General features: G+C 42.8%; 1 long non-coding RNA gene across 1 annotated transcript; it reads left to right on the top strand.

The window, feature by feature from the left end:
* The first annotated feature begins 3,390 nt into the window (after nucleotides 1-3,390).
* Nucleotides 3,391-8,503, top strand: LOC126637804 (uncharacterized). Its single transcript, XR_007628441.1, has 3 exons — nucleotides 3,391-3,451; nucleotides 6,595-6,719; nucleotides 7,270-8,503. It is a non-coding gene; the product is annotated as an uncharacterized LOC126637804 (long non-coding RNA).
* Nucleotides 8,504-18,215: the final 9,712 nt, after the last annotated feature.

The following is an 18,215-nucleotide window of genomic DNA, read 5'->3' as shown; positions in this document are numbered from 1 at the left end:
ACGAGGAAGGCTGACAGACACTCCTGGGCATCCACCCATTGCACCTGTGGGGAAAGGCTCCCACCCCAGATATTTTCCCCCACCAGTGACACCACTCCTGTCAAACCACGGGCATCCATGAGACAAAAAGCAAAGCTTTTGAGTTGTCAGCACTGCTGCTGGTGGCTCACACTGAAATCTGGGCAGAGTGTGGTGTGTTTACACATTGTACGTGAGTGAAAACACCTCTCTGTGTCCCCCCAAAGCCATTAACGCTCTGAGGAGTCAGCAGATGAACTGCAGTGGTTAAACTCATTAACATCAGGTTAACTCCCATTGTGAAGCTCCTGGCTCAACATCAGAGGGCAATAAAACACCAAGAGCAACATGATGACTGTTATGATCAGGAAATTTGGGACATGTGTCATTAGAGGGAACAAACAGGGCAGCAGAGGTGTCTGGCAGTAACGCTGCTGAGTGTTCACTGCCACTCGCTCCCCCTCCATGTTCCTCTTATGCCCTTTATCAGCTTCCTCCGATGCTGGGTGCAAACAAAGTCTGGCCCTTACCTGAGGGTCAGAGAGATGAGAGACAGTGTTAGACAGGATATTCCCAGCATTTTCAATGCTTCCTCTTTGGTGCGTTGCGAATGTCTGACTGACATGGCCAAGCGAAAGTGCTGCGGGTTCCCGCGGGACCCGTGTGGCTGTAAAACTCACAAACATAATAATAACAAAGTCATAAATTCTGACCTGTGGTACAGTCCGAGTCGAATAACAGCTCCCCAGCTGTGGAATATGTGCCCTTGTTGTGTGAAGGTGGCAGACCCAGGGGTAAAGTTCACCTCGTATTTGTCAGGTTGTGTAGAGCCAGGCCCGTTTAATGATCTGAAAGCAGCCAAAAGTCCCAGCAGCAGGACAGATGCCCAACTGTGTTTTGAGTCTGTTATGATTTACTGAATATTTTGTGAGGAGAGAAAGCTTAAAAAAATAGATGATGAGGGACAGATAACAGAGCTGGGGCAGCAAGTGGTGGAGATCTCATTGCAAAGGATGGGCTCATCCCCTTCAAAACACAGGATTTTTTATCTTCAGAGCTTTACTCTCAATGCCTTCAGGGCATGAAGACTGAATGCAGCCCAAGAGGAGGGATGCAATAACCCACAGATGTTTCTGCTTCTTTCTGCAGTGATTTATTCCCAGCCAAAGCCCCAAAACTTTGAAAGACATTAGGAAAGCTCTGGAGCCTGCAGAAAGGCAGAGAGTTGCACTGGGTGAATATTAGGGATGCCTGACAGAGCCATGAGCTAATTTAGAGTAGGAAGAGTTTGACACATGGAAAACCCCCAAGCACCCCATGCCTGCCTTTGAGATGTGCTGAGATGGGTTGGTAGGAGGGAGGTGCACATAGGAGAGGTCAAGGAGAAAGCTTGTCAGGGTCAACCATCCTCAGGAGTGGATTTTCCAAGGGAAAGGGACTTGGGAGACAACTTCTTCATCCCCCCATCGCCTCTGTCAGACTGGGACCGTGTCCACCTCGAGCCTCAGTGACAGGCGGAGCGGGCTGCGCGCCATCCGGAGAAGGAAGGACGAGATGATTTGTTTTTGTGTGTGTTTTTCTTTCCATGTCTGCTACTTGGAAGGAAACATGCCTGCTTTTAGAGAACAATGCTGCCCAGGGCCGTGGGAGTGAGTTACTGATGTGTGCAATCCTAACCCGGACCCCGTTCCCAGGCCAGTCCTGGGCCGTGCTCAGCTCTGCTCTGGCCCCTTGCACAGCGTTGAATGCTAAATGAGGAGGGCTGGGGGCAATTTGGAAGTGCAACCCCTTCCTTCCTTCTTGGGGAGGACTTGTTGTCAAGTGGGATGCTCCGGAGCTTATTAAGCACCCCCCAAATCCGTGGTCTGCAACCTGTGACCTGGTCTCCTACCACTGACTTCTTCCTCTCCTTCTTACCCCAAATGCTTTCTCTGGATTTTTCTCATAGCTGTTTCTTCTCTTTTCCTCCATCCATATGCCAATGGACTGATGAGGACAATAAGATGGGGATAGGATAGCCACCAAACACCTTCCTCCTCTGAAACCAAGAGTTAAGTCAGATCACCTCTTCTTGAGACAGCAAAACCCTCTTGAAAGTTTTGAAATTCCAGCTACACATTCCATGTCTCTGTTAATCACACCAACTGCTGCATATCATCATTCTCTAAAATCTGCCTTTGGAAGCAGAGAGGGCTCCATGGGTTGTTACAGCCTCCAGTCAGGTCATGTTTTGCTCTGGTGCTCTCCACACATCAAATTTTGAAGTGGAATTTGGGCTACAACCTGCTAACTCCACTTGTAAAGGCTGTTTGCACTATCTCAGGGGTACAAACCAGCATTTTAAGGATTCCCAGCCAGCTTTCTCCAAACTGACCGAAAGCACTTGGCATAAATTAGGGAACATTCAGAAAGGCTGTAATTTCCACCTATGCCTGAGCAGTGCAGGACTGGGAGCAGGAGGTGCTACACAGGAGTCAAATACTATGAATTTGGAGTTATTGAGGTGAAGGGGATCGAAAGAACAGCAAAGATGCCTTTGGCAGGGTTTAGGGCACTACCCATGATCTCCAGACAAGCACTGAAGTGAGAAAATGCATTCCAGCAACAGGGACTAGCCAGGACTTCACTTATTTTACAGCATTGCTCGTCACCTCGTAGCTCCCTGTACATTGCGGTCCTTTGAGTCCGGCGGTGCCCGGAGGTGGGAAGGCTGTGGAGGGAGGTTGTCCTCTCTCCCACCAAAATAAAGCCCTTTTGGGGTCCTTTACAGTGATCCTTAAGGTCTACAAATCACCATTAATGCAAACTGTTGCCCTGGCACTTCAGGGAGTGCTCAAACAAGGCGCCTTAACACACATCCCGTGTTCGCCCAGCACTTCTCCCGACGCCCGCCTTCCCAATCCCGGCCATGGCAGCGTTGAATGGGACCTTAGTTTTAAGGATAAACACATCCATCACAAAGCTGTTTGGCATACACTGGCGCTGGCACTCTCATCCCCTCCATGAAACCCCTTTTGAGGACTCTCTGTCCATCTCTGATCCAGTTTCCACTCCCCAACCCGCTTTTTCCAACGCTCCCCAGCAAAATCCCGCAGTTTACCAGGAACGGGAAGACACACAGGAAAACAAGGGCCACTTTAACCCCTATTTTAGAGCTATAGATCCCTCCTGGTTTGGTATATTTAGTTTGGGCACAGTTCTGAAACAAAAGGTACAAAGGAGCCAAGTTGTTGGGGCAGGGGGAGGGAAGAGAGTTGGTTTGATTTTGAGAGCCTTGGAAGATCATTAAAATTTCATAACAGGCAGAAAAAAAAAAAAGGGTTGTTTGCTTATAAGGTCTCTAGTGTTTAAAGAGCTCGAGACAAAACTGCCGAGCAGTATATTCCAGTTTATCCTGTGGAATAGGAAGGAATGGCCCCAGACGTAATTACAAGTAAGTAGTGCAGCGAGAGAGGGGAAAAAGCTCAGGAAATCTGATGTCTAAGAGCGTTTTTTTTCACCGCTGTTTAATCAGTTTGCCCGCTTGGTTGTTTGTGGGACTTTTTTTTTTTTTCCCTGACCTGCCTCTGTTATAAGGTATTGGCTCCTTTGATGGGGAACGGATGGGGATGGGGAGAATTTTTGCTGCTGAAATTTGGGGGCTGCTTAAAGCAAAGACAGGGAACGAGGGTGAAATGTGAAGTGTGTTTTGCGAGTTTACGGAGCTGCAAGTCCGAGTGTGGGGTTTCAGCGGTGGTCTCGCTGCTTTTGGGTTTTTAATCCAACGAGCAACATGAGAGAGATTTTTACAAAAGCAGGGAAATGATATCTCATTAATATTTCTACCTAGAAAAAAAAAATAAAGAAGGGAATAATAACATTAGTGGTTCTAAAGCAGCAGGGAGATGATGATGAATGTTAGGCTGTATATGAAAACTATACAAAGCTGTATGGTTTTCAGAAAATATGTGCTATTTCTGTTCTTGGGCTTCACTCTTTAAAAATACATTACCATTGAAATGGAATTTTAGAAGGGAATAACAACGTTGGCAAAATATTTCTCTGAAACACAGAAGTCCTGATCTGAAAAACAAAATTGGTCATAAATCATGGAACACATTAAAGCCACAAAATGTATAGAAATTTAACTCTATAAAATATTCTTCTCAGTGCAAAATAACATTTAAAACCAGTGCATTATACTGATACAAACACTAATAAAGGGATTACATTCCTGTAAAGATTGCAGATATCAGTTCTATTTTAAAATCACAGTACAGTACTTTAAAAAAATCATTAATAGTGAAAACCATTTTATATATTACATCATACTTATTTATGAACAGTAGAAACTAATTTCATTATATCTTACATTTATATTTTATTATAAACCTACTTTCAGTTGTCTGTAATTTGTACAACATTACTATATTTAATGACATAGTTCTTAGAAGAAAAAGATATATATCTCAATTTGCTATTTTGTTTTACCAAAAAAAAGACTCCTAGAAAAAATAATCTTACTTATAATTTCCTGTATTTAAAACCTAAGTAACCTTCAAGCTGAACACAAAGAAAACACATTGAATTATTTCTTAAAAATGCATATTTTCTGGCCGATTTAATGAGTATAGCATGTTATTCTTCCTCTGTGTATACCTAATATGCACACACTGTACCCATAATAACAGCTTTGTAATTGGAGGAAGCATTTTTAAAAGTGTATAACTGAATTTAAAGTGAAGTCCTATTATCTCTTGTGGCATTTGTACTCCTAAAATCATTAAGTACAGTAAATTGGTCCTCTGATTCAAAATGCTCATCCCACAAGGAGAATGAATGTTATTCTATTAGGATATAATTTTCTCCTTATTTTTCTATTTGCTGGAGAAAGATCAGCTCCCTTACTTTTCACCTTTCACCTGCACAAGGATACAAATAAACCACTGAGATTGTTTCTGTGGATTGTACATATGCGAACTCACATTTTAAGAAGTTTCCCAGATAGGAGCCTGATCCAAGGCATGTCGAATTTAATGAGTCATTTCTATCTGCTGCAGAGGGATTTGGAGCCAAACACTGGACTCCTTACAAATTGGAGGCTGAACTTCCATGAGAACATGAATTTAATCATTTTGCAAAATCAGGAATAGTTACCATGGAGTAGTTTAGATTGTAGTCGGAGAGTGCAGTTTGGTCTGATAATGATATTTCCCTCCATGTACTTTGGCCTGATCAGTGGCTTTGTGGCCAACACGTGTCAGCTTATTCCTCACCCTTGTGTTAATAAAACACTGTGCTTTAAAGTAGTGTTTGTGTAGAAAAACATAAAAAATTTTTAACCTGTCTCTGATTTCACTATTTTTCAAAAATAGACAATGACATTACTCATATATGAGTCCATTCCACATTTCAATAATTAACAGAGTAGCCTGTAATCTCATTACCTTGATTAGAAAATGGAGAAGTCTGAGGGCTTGCAGGAATTTCTGGAGTCAGTGAAGGTTCAAATGCTTTTTTGCCTCCTTTTCTCTCTTGCTTTTATACTTTTTATCCGTTGCGTTGCGTGAGCCTTTCCACAAAGCTTTCATTGGGAGCAGGGAGGAGGGTCTGAAAAGGGTCAGCTTAGTCTAAACAGGGTATGGAAACAAGGACTATGTTGTCACATCAGGTTTGCTCAACACTTAAAATCCAACTTAGGTCTCCATGTCCTGCCATAATGCAAATGAGAATGTTCTTGCTGGGAACATGTCATTCCCGTGAACGCTCAGGGCTGTCATGCAAAGCTCGTGGGAGCGAGGCTGCAGCAAGTCCTCCTGATTTAAGAGCTATTACTGATGCTGCTATTATTACTTTCCAGGGGTACAGCAGGGATTCACAACCTCGGTTCTCAACCTTTCCCTTATTCCTACATGGAAAGGAGGGAAGTGGCACGGCTCCCAGCTAGACACATTTGTCGTCCCAGTATGTAGGAATAATTGGAGCAAGGCTCATGTTGTGGACTTTCACTCGTAAAAGGAACCTCCTTCAGATTGTTTTTCTGACAGAAAGCTTTAAAAATGCTACTCTTGTTTAAATGTGCTGAGAAAGAATCGGGGGGGCAGTTATTTGCACATGTTACAGATAATGAAGTTTTAGAGCCCAGAAATCTTCTGAGCTTTGCCAGCCTGGACAGTTGGGGGTACATGGAGGGTCTTATCACTGGTTGTGCAAGGGGAGCTGGCAGTGCATCATTCATCTCCCTGATCACCTGATCTGTTCCCCATAACTTCCCAAGTTATGTGATCCATCCCAAAAAAACATTGTAAGAGATGGTTAAGGATCAAGCTTGCATGGGATAAGTGAAAAGTTGGATTCTACTCTAGTTTCTGTTCTTTCTATGCATTTGTGTAAGCAAAATTCACAGGGGCCCAGTGCAAAGAGTGCAAAAGAGACTAGAAGTGCCAGAGCCAAAGTGTGGTGGGTCATTTCCAATACCCTGTACCACTGACTTCCCACTCTACTCCTACCCCCATAGAGAAATCTTTGCTGGCTCAGGGATGCAGTTTGCAACCTCTCAGCTCCAACACTTGTAAACAAAGGCCTTTTTATATCTAGGTTTTCATATTCAGAAGAAAATGATCTCTGGCCATAAAAACCATCTTTTTGTAGCTTTGTTGAGGGCAGACCAACCAAGTGTTCAGCATGGTATGGAAATGCTTACTGCAGGCTTGGAGCAATAGGTATGTCATTTTTCTTCCTTTTGTCTTGATCCTGACCCAGCCACGATGTTCTTTCTGGAGGGTGGAAACTCACAAAATACCAAATATCTGATTTTTTTCAATAGTTATGAAAATGGTTCCTGCACAAACTTTTTCAGTGTGATGCTTGGGGATCGTTCTGTGCAGGGCCAGGAGCTGGACTCAGTGATCCTTCCAGTTAGGAGCATTCTGTTAATTCTGTGATCTGCCAAAACCCTTAAACTCTCCAAAATTGCCCTCAACACTGGGGTTGTTATCACAGCTCCAGCACCCCTGGAGAGGATGAAGCTACTTATCCTTCACACAGCCCCTGTCTGCAGCAGAGGCAGGACAGGGTTGAAGTGGATAAATGAGGTTGTAATAGGTTGGGGAGTAGCTGTAAAACTCAAAACTCGGCAGAGAGGCAGCTGCCCTTTCCTACTCCCGGTGAAGTCTCCTCCTTCTGACAGTTTGCTGAAAGGACCTCCATTGTGTGTTACTTAGCACATCTGGGAATTTATTGCGAGCTGATGCTTTCTGTTTTCTATCTCAGTGACACAAAAAGAAGATGTGGAAGAACAATTCATCCCAGATCTCTGACTCCACGCTGCATCCAAATGTGGTAAAACCCTGGAAAGCACTGACGTAGGAGAGCCCTGCTTGTCCCGGCCTGATCCTGAATGACACTGACACCCACTGACTTTTCCCTGTAACAGATGCTTAGGAAAAGCATGAGAATTGGAATAAATGGTAGGGAGGAAAAAGGAGGCTGATTTCCAAAACACACTCTTTAAATGCAGGGCACTGGAATGTGTGGCAGGGCTGGAATACAGCATTGACCAGATTCCTCATGTTTCCTGACTTTATTACCCTACTCAATATGGAGAAAGGGAAAGAATAAAGAACTCTCAGGCAGGAATAAAGGTCAAATCTCAGCTTCTCAGACTCAATAAAGGATCAAGGAGGGGTTGTGCGTGGCAGAGACAATTTCCCTGGTAATCTCCTGACCCTCCTGTTCTCCCCACCCAGCAGTTGCACTGGAAGATGGCTGTGTTATAGCACAATATGGGGATTTTCCAGCCAGAGAGCAGGCTGTGAGCACAGGGCATCTGCATCCCAGAACCTTCCCTGCCCTTTACCTCAGTTAGCCCTTTGCAATAGACTGCAATGAAATCATGTTCCCAACAGCAAGAACACAAAATAACTCATGATGTGCCTCAAACTGTGAGAAAAGAGTATCTGATCCTGCCCAAACACAGACCTGCTCACTTCAAAAGGGGCAATATTTAGATTGTAATCAACATTGCCTTTAATTCCCTTTTCTGGCCCAAATATTCCCTTCTGTGCATATTTGCTCAGCCACTGCCCATCAAGAAAATCTGCACTGAGTGATGAGAAAGGTGGGGAACACTTGGATCTGAGCAGTGCTCCAAAGCAATGCCTGTATCCCAGGGACCATCCAAGGGCTACAAGCCCTAACAACCAAGGATTTTCTCCTGGCTTGTTTTATTTATAACCACCAACTTTGGGCAGGGCTGGTGACAATCCAGATTTCTGTGTTTTCTACAACCCTTCCTGAATTAAAGCTCTCTCCTATGTAAGTGAGCAAAGAAACTTCCTCCCTGTCTGAGGGATGGGGAAATGGGAGCAAAGAACCAAATTGCAGTTTTAACATGTGATTTATAAGTCCCAGGAGGCACAAGAAATGTCTTTTGCCATCTTTTTGCTGACTTCAAAATCTCAGAATGACCAGAGGGGCAGAATGAAATTTTTTCAGTTCTCAGATACTGTGCTAAATATTTAATAAATAATCAAATTAAAGTTGAATGTTGTTTGTATTTTTTTTCCTTAGGTCAGCATCTGTAGCTTCTCGTGCTGTTATTTCTGAAACAGCTTTATTAACTCATTACAAAAGCAGGCATTTGTTATGCAGCAAATCTGAGTTTCACAGTCAATGGGTGTTTTGTGGCCTGGGAAAAAGTAAACACAAACTGAAAAAGTCACTTGTGCCTATTCTTGTTGTGGCCCAATAAGAATTAATATCAGATGTGTAAATGGTGAAATTCCTTGAAGGAAATGCATCTCCTTTGTTGAGGGACTGTTAGCTAAAAACACCAGAGCCCAGGATGATGTAATAGCCAGACGTCTACAGACTTTAGGAACAATTGTCATTTATTTCCAGGAATAAGAGGAATTTTTTTTCTACTTTTCTTCCCACATCACTCATCCTAGCAGGGAAAGATGCTTTCCAAGGCATTTCAGCAGTCACTAATGACACAGTTCTGTGTGGGTCACTCCACTCAACAGCTAGATTAGGATCTAGTGTCAAACGAGGGAAGAATTGAGAAGTCGTGATATGAGAAAGAAGACAGACTGATGAGTTCACCCTCATGATAGGACTTAATTATTCAGGGGCTGAAGATGAAAGTTGACTGTAATGAGATGCCAAAAATCCATCTGGAAGTACATGGCTAAGTGAGAAAACATCAGGTAAAATGTAGGATAGAGAAATGTCAAATTATGTACATGGGGGAGAGTGTGCTAGAAATCCTCTAAACTAACTCTGTTACATGTTAAACTAACAGTCATTGAGGAGAGTTAGATCTATGATAGTGATTATCCTGTGAAATAGCTTGTATTTGTAGCTCTCAAGAAAGGAATGAAGGGGAGGGGGTGAAAGAGAGAAAAAGAGAGAGAGAGAGAGGGTGTTATTTTATAAATCTTTGGTGCATCTCCACCTGGAATACCTGAAATCTTCCAGCTACTGAAGGAATCAGTCAAACTGAAACAGGCTTAGAGGATGGCTCCAAGGATAATTAAAGACTTTGTCTTCACTCTGAGAACCATTAAATAGACTATGTGTCTTCAGCCAGAAAAGAGATGACTGAGAGGATGTGATGGAGTTCTCAGGAATTGTGAATGACAAGGAGAGAATAGCAAGCAGCTGTTTGATGGTTTTTCTTCTAATACAGAAACTCAGAAGCATGAAATAAAGCTGGTAGCTGGCAGTTTAAACCAAGAAGGAGCAATCCTTGACACCATGCTTCGTCATCTTGTGGAACTCCATGCCACAGGATATTGGGAGTGCTAGAAGTTTGCTGGATGCAACCAGGAAAGAAAAACTCATCAGAGGTTTTTAAAATCCGTCTGGGTTTTGTATTAAACAGAAAGACTCCACGTCTGGTTCAGAAAGTGCCTGAGCCAGAAACCACTGGAGGTTGGGCAAGCATTTTGGGGGAAGTATTACTGCAGAACTGACCTACATTCATGCTCCTTCCTGGGCTCTCTCTGCTGTTGCAGATAGGAGGTTATTTGGCATGGGCTTCCAGCCTGACCTGCTAAAGCTGTTCATATCTTCTTGGGAGCCTAGACTTCCAAGTGATAAGTAATTCCAGACAAATGCATTCCTTATGTTTCTCTCTTAAATGTAATAATAATGTTAACTATTAAGTCAGGTGATGACAAGCCAACACAGAGTGGCCTCAGGTCTTGGGCTTCTCTTTTCCCAGTTCTTGGTTTCCTCTGGCCTGTGTTAAGGTGACCCAGAGCAACCCACAGCTGCTGTAGGGGCACATCCACATGGGTGGACATCGACTCCCTCTGCCAGTCTTGGCACCACAGAGCTGTGCAGAGCAACCAATAGAGAAGGGGTTTTAGCCAAGGCACAGCAGGACACCAACAAGGGTGTTGTGGTGTCCAGGCCCACTTTGGCTTTGCAGCTGAATATCACAGGAGCAATGCTCAGATCTCTCCAGTCAAGGAGATATGCCCGGATTTCCTCCTCCTACCAAACAACTCCGGGGTGCTGATACAGCAGCTGGAACTCAGAGAGTTTTAGCAGGGGAGAAAGTTAGTTTAAAAGCACTGCTTCTGGCTCTGAACTAGCAGAAGACCTCCATAAGAGATATTCACAATCTTGTGACCAGCTACTCCAGCTTTAATTGCCTGGCCAGGAAGATTGAAACAGCTCTGATGGTTTCTGGGCAAATATATCTGTGTTTTAGTGAAGCATTTGATAATCTCATAAAATCTTACTTGAAAGATTGACTCAGTCTGGCCTGGATAGAAATATTTGTCTGTGGTCTCTGCATTGGCTGAAATACCATAAACTAAGATAAATTTTGACATGTCAGGTTTGAGGAGGAGATGAAGGAGGTGCTGCTTGGAGAGGAAAATGCGCTAAGCCTGACTTTATCTAATTTCTTCATTAATAAACCAAGAGAAACAGCAAACAAAATGTGCATTGAGTTCGCAGATGGAAGGAAACACTTGGGAAAAACATCGGAGCTGAATTATTGGCAAGCCCTCAACAACTCAGGCTAAGTCACCTCCAGCAGAAAAAGTCTACGTGCATGTAGGGGTGTTCGTGACTATCAAAGGGGAGCGAGCACATCTGATCTCTGCTGGCTGTAGGATACGGCACTGGAAAACTGGTCATTTATGGGGACTCCAAAAAGAGAGATGAAGCTGAATCAACCAGAGAGAGGAGCTTTCCAAAGTGTGCTAATGGTGATCATCTAATTTTTTTAATGCTGTCCATTCAGAGGACCTCAGCAAGGTATCAACCACACAGAGAGAGCTCTAGGAGGGAGGAGGAAAGGAGAAAGCAAAATAATAATTTTTTAAAAAAAGTAAAAAAAAATAATGAAGAGCCAAAGGGGAACTGACTTAGGAGAAAAGATTAAAATATCTAAATATGGTCAAGTTGGCCAAATTATGACTAAGAGAGGATATAATAACTGTCTGCATGTATATGAGAGCTGTAAACCACTAGGAAAGGAAAGACATTTTTGATTGGCATAAGAAGAAATTTCAGAGAAATCCCATTATACTAAACAAAGGAAAATGTTGAATGAATGAATAACAGGAATTGTTCCTAATGGTAAATTTGACCAGAATTTGAAAAACATTTTATATAAATTGATCTGAACAAAACATCAAGGAGATGTGAGAAAGCTGCTTGGATCTCAGTTCTTACAGATATTGGCTTCTAGTTCTTCCTGTAGCAAAGCGAGAAACAAGAACAATTGACAGAAACTCAATGGAAAGGGTTTGGCTCTCTTTGTTTTCTGGTGCAGGAAACCAATGATTTTCAGAAAGTTCTGCCAATGGTTTCGTTGTTAAAAATGTAGTAAGTGTATCCAGCAAGCTCTCAGTCACAAAAGAACATGGGTTCCTGAGAGCTCATGGCTGAGTCCTCCCTCCTTCCAGAGTTTCAGAATATTTCCCAGCAAACCCTGCCAGAAACCCACCATCGGTGTGCTGTGAAAACACAAGGTGTGATGAAAGAGGGAAGGAGCATAACTTACATTCCCAGCACAAACAGCAGGTGATACAGGACAAGCTGGTCCAGATCCAGTTTCCTTGAAGTGGCTTTTGACCAGAATTCCCAGGAATTGCCCAGTGTGGGCACCAATTCCTGTGTTGTCTTTGTGGTATGCCCAAACCACAGGGGGAGTCCATATGTACTGGGGTATGTCCACATGACCACATGGCCCAGCTCTCTTACTGGAAGCTGTTTAGAGCTGGCAGGAGGCAACGTAACATGGAATTCCTAAATGGCACTGGGACCCATGTTCCTTTCACAAAACCACTTCCATCCATGGAGGCAGAGGGCAAATAGTTCTATCCCCAATGTGACCATCTAAGCGAGATGTCCTTGGTGGTTTTTATTCCATGCAGCAGATTGAATCCTAGAATCCTGGAATCAACTAGTTTGAGTTGGAAGGGACTTTAAAGGTCATCTAGTCCAACCCCCTGCAATAAGGAGGGACAGAAATCATAGAATCACATAATGGTTTGAGTCAGAGGGGACCTTAAAGATCACCTTGTTCCAACTCCCTGTCATGGGCAGGGACACCTTCCACTGGACCAGGTTGCTCAGTGCCCCATCCAACCTGACACCTTCAACAAGACCCATGCACCAGGACCTTTCGATAATGTCAGCAAGATCAAGGCTTTACTTTGAGAATCTTGAGTTTCTAAGCCCCTTCTTTCTTCTGGAATCCTCTCTTTGGTCTTAAATGACGTGATTCTCCAAAGAACTTGAAGACTGAGCATTTCCAATGAAGTTTAAGCAGGAAAAGGGGAAATTCTCCTCACGTTTTTGAATCACTGCACAGTTTGTGCCACTTCATTACCACCTTACAAAAGCTGTGCTCTTAAATCAGGTCTCTATCAAATCCCTGGATTGCTGCAAGCTAATCAAATGCATAGGGGTGGCTGGCATCACTTCAATAATATGGATTGTATCAAGACTCAGGATTTTCATATTTCAAAGAATGTTATGATTTTTAAAATCACAAACAGGGCCGTATTTCTGCACAGCCCCATGCTGTGTGCTGCATTATCCACTTAGACTCACATTACAAAAATAAGCTGTAAACACTTTTGATGAAAGGGTTGGACACTTCGTTTACACCCTGAGAATGGACTTTTGTTTTAATGCCCAATTTCACTTTGGTATTTAACCTTTCCCCTCTGTTTTACATATATTCTGTCATTTCGTTCCAGCTTTCTATTTATTTATCTTTGTGCAGGGAAGGAAAAAAAAGGAAATAATATTTTTCAAAAAAAGAGGATAAGTAAATACATTTACAAAAAAGTGTTCACTCAGCTCTTAGCTAAATGTATGCAGCAAACCAGAGTCTGTTTACCCTGAGAGTGTTCTAGCTGGGGTCTTAGATGCTTTCCACTGGCCATGAATGAGCATCAGGTAAAAGCAAAAAGAGAAACCTTCTAGCTGTCAAGACATTAATTAAAGTTTAATTAGCTCCTGTTTGCACAGTGCTTTGAAGATGTGAAAACATTTTAGAAATCCTGCGTGGATTAAGGCCTGCACTGGCTACTCCTGGAGTAGTTTTTGGCATCAGAAATATCCAATATGGAATCAGGGCTTACTGCATCACATCGAGGCCTTGCTGTCTAATGCCTATCCAGGGTTGTGATGGCAACACAGAAGAAACACACATCTTGGCAGCTCCATAAAAGCAGGTTTTTTCATATATTTTTTAAAGGCTGGAATCCACCCTGGTTGGCTTGGGCTTTCCCACAAATTAAACCTTCCCTCAAGGACACACCGTGCCAGAAGAACTCAGTGCAAACACCAAGTCTCCCACTGAATGGTCCAAAACATCTCAGCAAGGCTGACATCTTCATCACAAGGTCCAGCTTCTTGGGCACCTTGTTCAACGAAGCCCATGCTAAAGGCAACTAAAATAGAGTAAATGATGAATTTTGGGGATAATTTGGTGTCCTTTGCTCTCTGAGCAACCACTCAGAAGTCAGTACTGGTCAGAAATATTGGCAAAATTATTTCCTGCAGGAGGGAGGGAGGAAATACGACTTTTTATGGATTTTATTGTTCTTTGTAGGCACTGTGGCAGAAGCAAATGTGAAAGGAGAGCTTTGAAGCAAGGAAACAAGCAAGCTGGATGGATATTTATGGCAGGATCTCCTCCCAGCTCTGAGGAACAGAGCGTGAGAAAGAAAATGTAAAAAGTGGGGTGGTGGACAGTGGTGCTAAGAGGAGGTTGGCTGGAGAGGTGGGTGCTTGGTCATGGGAGAGAGAGACATGAGTGTGCCATGTGAGCTGAGTGGAAAGGGAGAATAACCACCTTGGGATGAGCTGGATGCAGAAGAGGAAACCAACAAATGTGACTTCTAGAGAGAGTTTCCATAGATTTCTGATAATCATCTGAACTCTTCTGACATTTTCCTGAACCACCAAATTCTCCCCCTCTCCCCCGCCCCCCACCTTTTTTTGATGTTTAGCCATCACTAATTGTAAATGAGCCTCTTGGTTTCCTTTTCTCCCAGACCTTCAAACTGCCCAGGCACGATTAAACAGTAAAAAATGTCACAGGATTCGCAGAGAGAGAGAATAATAGTGAAATCTGTTCCTCATTTTTTTTTATATTTCATAGGGGATGCGAACCGTTTACTCCATAGTAATTGCAGATGTTAGACTGGGACTGCAATAATGTAGCTGGCAATAACTATTGCTTCACCACAAAAAGCTTCCCAGTAGCATTAAAAAGACAACAGAAACAATAGTTTCAACACATTCATCTGTACTGGTATTCTGGAAGCACTCAAGCTACTGATTTATCATGTAAACTTTTGCTGGTGTACGTAGGAACTCCAAATATTTTCTCATGCTGTTGTTGAAGAGATGACAATCTCAGATTCGATCATGTAATCGCTCAAATTTGCAGACAAGATTTGCCTTCCCATGGATTAAAACCTCTTTAATTTCTCTCTAATATATACCAGAAAACACTCACTTTAATTTTTCCTTCGGTTTTTTTTTTTTTTCTTTTCTTTTTTTTTTTTTTTTTTTTTTTTTTAGCATTTGTGCTTTCTGCTTTCTTTGCCTATTTCAATTTGGTGTAGTGGGTGATAATTTTGAATTCCTATGTAAAATTTTCTGCTGTCCTTAAAAAAGCTTTTGCAGCCTCCTAGCCTTTGAGCTGTCCTGCAAAACATGAATATAGGGGATACACAAAGCAAATACACCACAAATTGACCCTTCCAAGCTGGGTGGATGCTCTTATCACACATTTTCACGTGCAAGGCAAGACCAGGCGGGTATCACGGTGCCTTCAAAGTGCCCAATTTTTTGTCACAGATGTTTTGCATAAATAAATGGTGTCATCCAGGCTGATTAAATCAATACATCTGTATCAACTCGCAGTTCCTGACAGCGTGTTCCAGAGGATATCTTCTGCTCCCACTGTACCCTTTGAAATTTCAGAGAGAAACAAATAATAATAATAAAACCTTGTTTTTCCCAGGTTAACTTTTCATCTTTATCTAAGGATAACAGTAGCTGAGCTGATTGCGGTGGAGGAAAACAACACACGGATAATGCGGATGAAGCCGTTTCAGCTCAAGGTTATCCATCTGGTGGGACTGGAAACCACAGGAGCAGAGCTCAGCTCCACTGTCATCAGATCCCTGAGCTGGAATGTTCTTCTACTACAATTTAGGTTTTCCAGCCATTCCTTTCTAATCCAACTCCCATACAGAGAAGCCTCATTTTCTTTCCATCCATTGTTGCATATTTGCGTGTTTGGTACAGTAGTGTGAGATTAGGAAATTTCAATTTGAAAAAGGGCCTGGGGCTGTGGTTTCTGGTTGTGTTCACATTGCAAGGAGGTCATTTCTCCACTGATACTTGCTGAAAGTAACGAGATTTGTAGCATGCCAATAATAATATCACATTGTATATCTGCTTTGTGCATCTGGATATCTTCAGAGCTTCTATCTCTCATGTGTGTGTGTTTAGTCATGGTATTAACAGTATGAGATCAGGACCAGGAACTGGAATTTTAGGGACTTTACAACTACCAGGGGGAAAAACTCCCAGAGATAATGTTCACAGTTTTGTATTTAAATTAATAGCAAGTAAACGGATGAGTAACGTATGGCAGAAATGTTTGCGCAGAGGACAGACTCCCATTAGGATTTAAAGATCACATTCTCCTCTGGCTGCTCATTTCTGCCTCACTTCCTGGGTTTACATCATTTATGGAGCATTTCATGAGCTGGTGTTAATATGTCAAGGGGTATCTGTGCCATCCTCGGGTGCAGAACGTAAACTGATCCACCCAAACTCAACACAAGCCACTACTGGGCTGAAATATGAACCCTGATGCCAATTATGATGATTAGACTTATTTTTATGTGTGACTGTGCTTGGTCTGGGTTTAAGAATAGCCAGCCCTACATGCTGAGGCTGCATACACAATTATGTTGATGAAGATTAGAGATAAACATGAATAAACTCAGGATGTAGCACAGTAAGGCATAAACACTCAGGAAAAAAACCCACAATATTAACATTACCTCTGGCTCTTACACATTTTTGGTATTAGGTATTGTCAGGGCCCAATTTTACCAAGTGAAAAAGACCATCTTGGAATCGAAATAGACAGGATAAAAGTACTAATAGTTAGGATTTCTTAGCATCATCCTCCCACAGCTCTTTTTAAGTGGTTCTCAGGGTCATCATCAGAGACAGCATCCAAGCACCTTTCATAGAAAACTAAAAGCAACATAATGCAATAAAAGAGCAAAAATCTAGGAAAGAATGAGGCAGAAAGTGTGTCTTCTCTCTCTCTCCAAAGATCTGGTGTTTTATGGGTAGCTGGAATATTTCTGCCTTCATTATCTGCATCTTGGTTTGGCTTATCTTCAAGCCCCAAGTTTTACAGAAATGTATCTCTGTATCACTCTGACCTTCCAAACACATCAGTCTGGCTAGGAAATCCAGAGAATTTCTGGCACTGTGTGTACTGACTCACTCATTGTTCCTGTTCATTGTCAGTTCAGGAATTTCCTCTGGTTTGGTTGGAAAGAAAAAATCCATCCAACGGCAGTTGTTGGTATTTTGCTGTTGTTTGCCAGGAGTCTAAACCCCAAAATATTTTCTCTTCTCAACAGCATCGTGTTTCTGATTAATCAGGGTCAACTCTTCTTTTTCTCTCTTGACCTCTGGTAGTGACCCCAATGTTCCTTTTAATTTCCTTGATCTATTTGCAACATTCCCAGCCAGGTCTCTGGAGTGTTGAAGACTGAAAGTAATTTCCAAACACCTTCAGTTGTATTCTGGTTCCAGTTAAACTGGTCTGAATCAGGGCTCACTCTGCAGTAATCACTGGGCAAAATGAATGCAGGAGCCAAACCACAGTTTATAACATTAAGGATTATGCTTTTCCAGGGGAAAAAGAAAGCTTTCACAAAATCCCTGTGGGATTTGCCTTACCTTCCTAATCCAGATCTCTCCTTGTCTTCCTCATCAGCAGAATGTTCCTCTGTATGGAGGTGTTTTCCCAGCTCTCTTGGTCAAAGGATACAAAGAGAGGAGAAGGGTTGTGTTGGATGGAGCACAGCCATGGGATGCTGGATCTGCTCCTGCATCTCTGGGTGACTCCATCCAGCCTCTTCCCCATGAATCCCAGACTGACAACAGGGGCTATTTTTGAGACATTTCTGGGAGAAAAGATGGAGCTGGACTTCCCATTCTCACCAAGATGGAAAGACAGTGAAGGAATAGCTCCCACCTTCACTTATTAAAGGACATATTTCAGGCTGGATATCACCCAGGTGACCATGCCTACTCCTAAGGATCCATTCTGATAAATGTCTGCTCTTTCCATAGGCTTGCTTCTGGGAGATATAAATTCCATCAGAGATGAGCTCGAGCTGTGAAGTTCGAAGAGGCTGCTGTGCCTGAGCTTCCAGGGCTGTGCTTGGGACCTCAGGAGCCAGATACTGCTCAGTGGGCTGGGGGCAACAGGCTTTGACACAGAGGGTTTCTGCACAGCGAGGCCCTGAGGATGGATTTGGCCTTGAAAAAGTAACCACAGTATATTTACAGCATAATGTTTATGATGGGCTGTGGGTGTGTGTTTGTGAGGGAATGCTGGAAGGGGGTTCATTCAATAAGGCACGATTTAAGTTGGCTCCGTAGAGGATCCAGTCTCTTTTTATCTC

The sequence above is a fragment of the Myiozetetes cayanensis genome, unplaced genomic scaffold, assembly GCF_022539395.1.
Source record: "Myiozetetes cayanensis isolate MyiCay16 unplaced genomic scaffold, myiCay2020 scf16, whole genome shotgun sequence".
Lineage (NCBI taxonomy): Eukaryota > Metazoa > Chordata > Aves > Passeriformes > Tyrannidae > Myiozetetes > Myiozetetes cayanensis.
This window is presented reverse-complemented; position numbering and strand designations above follow the sequence as displayed.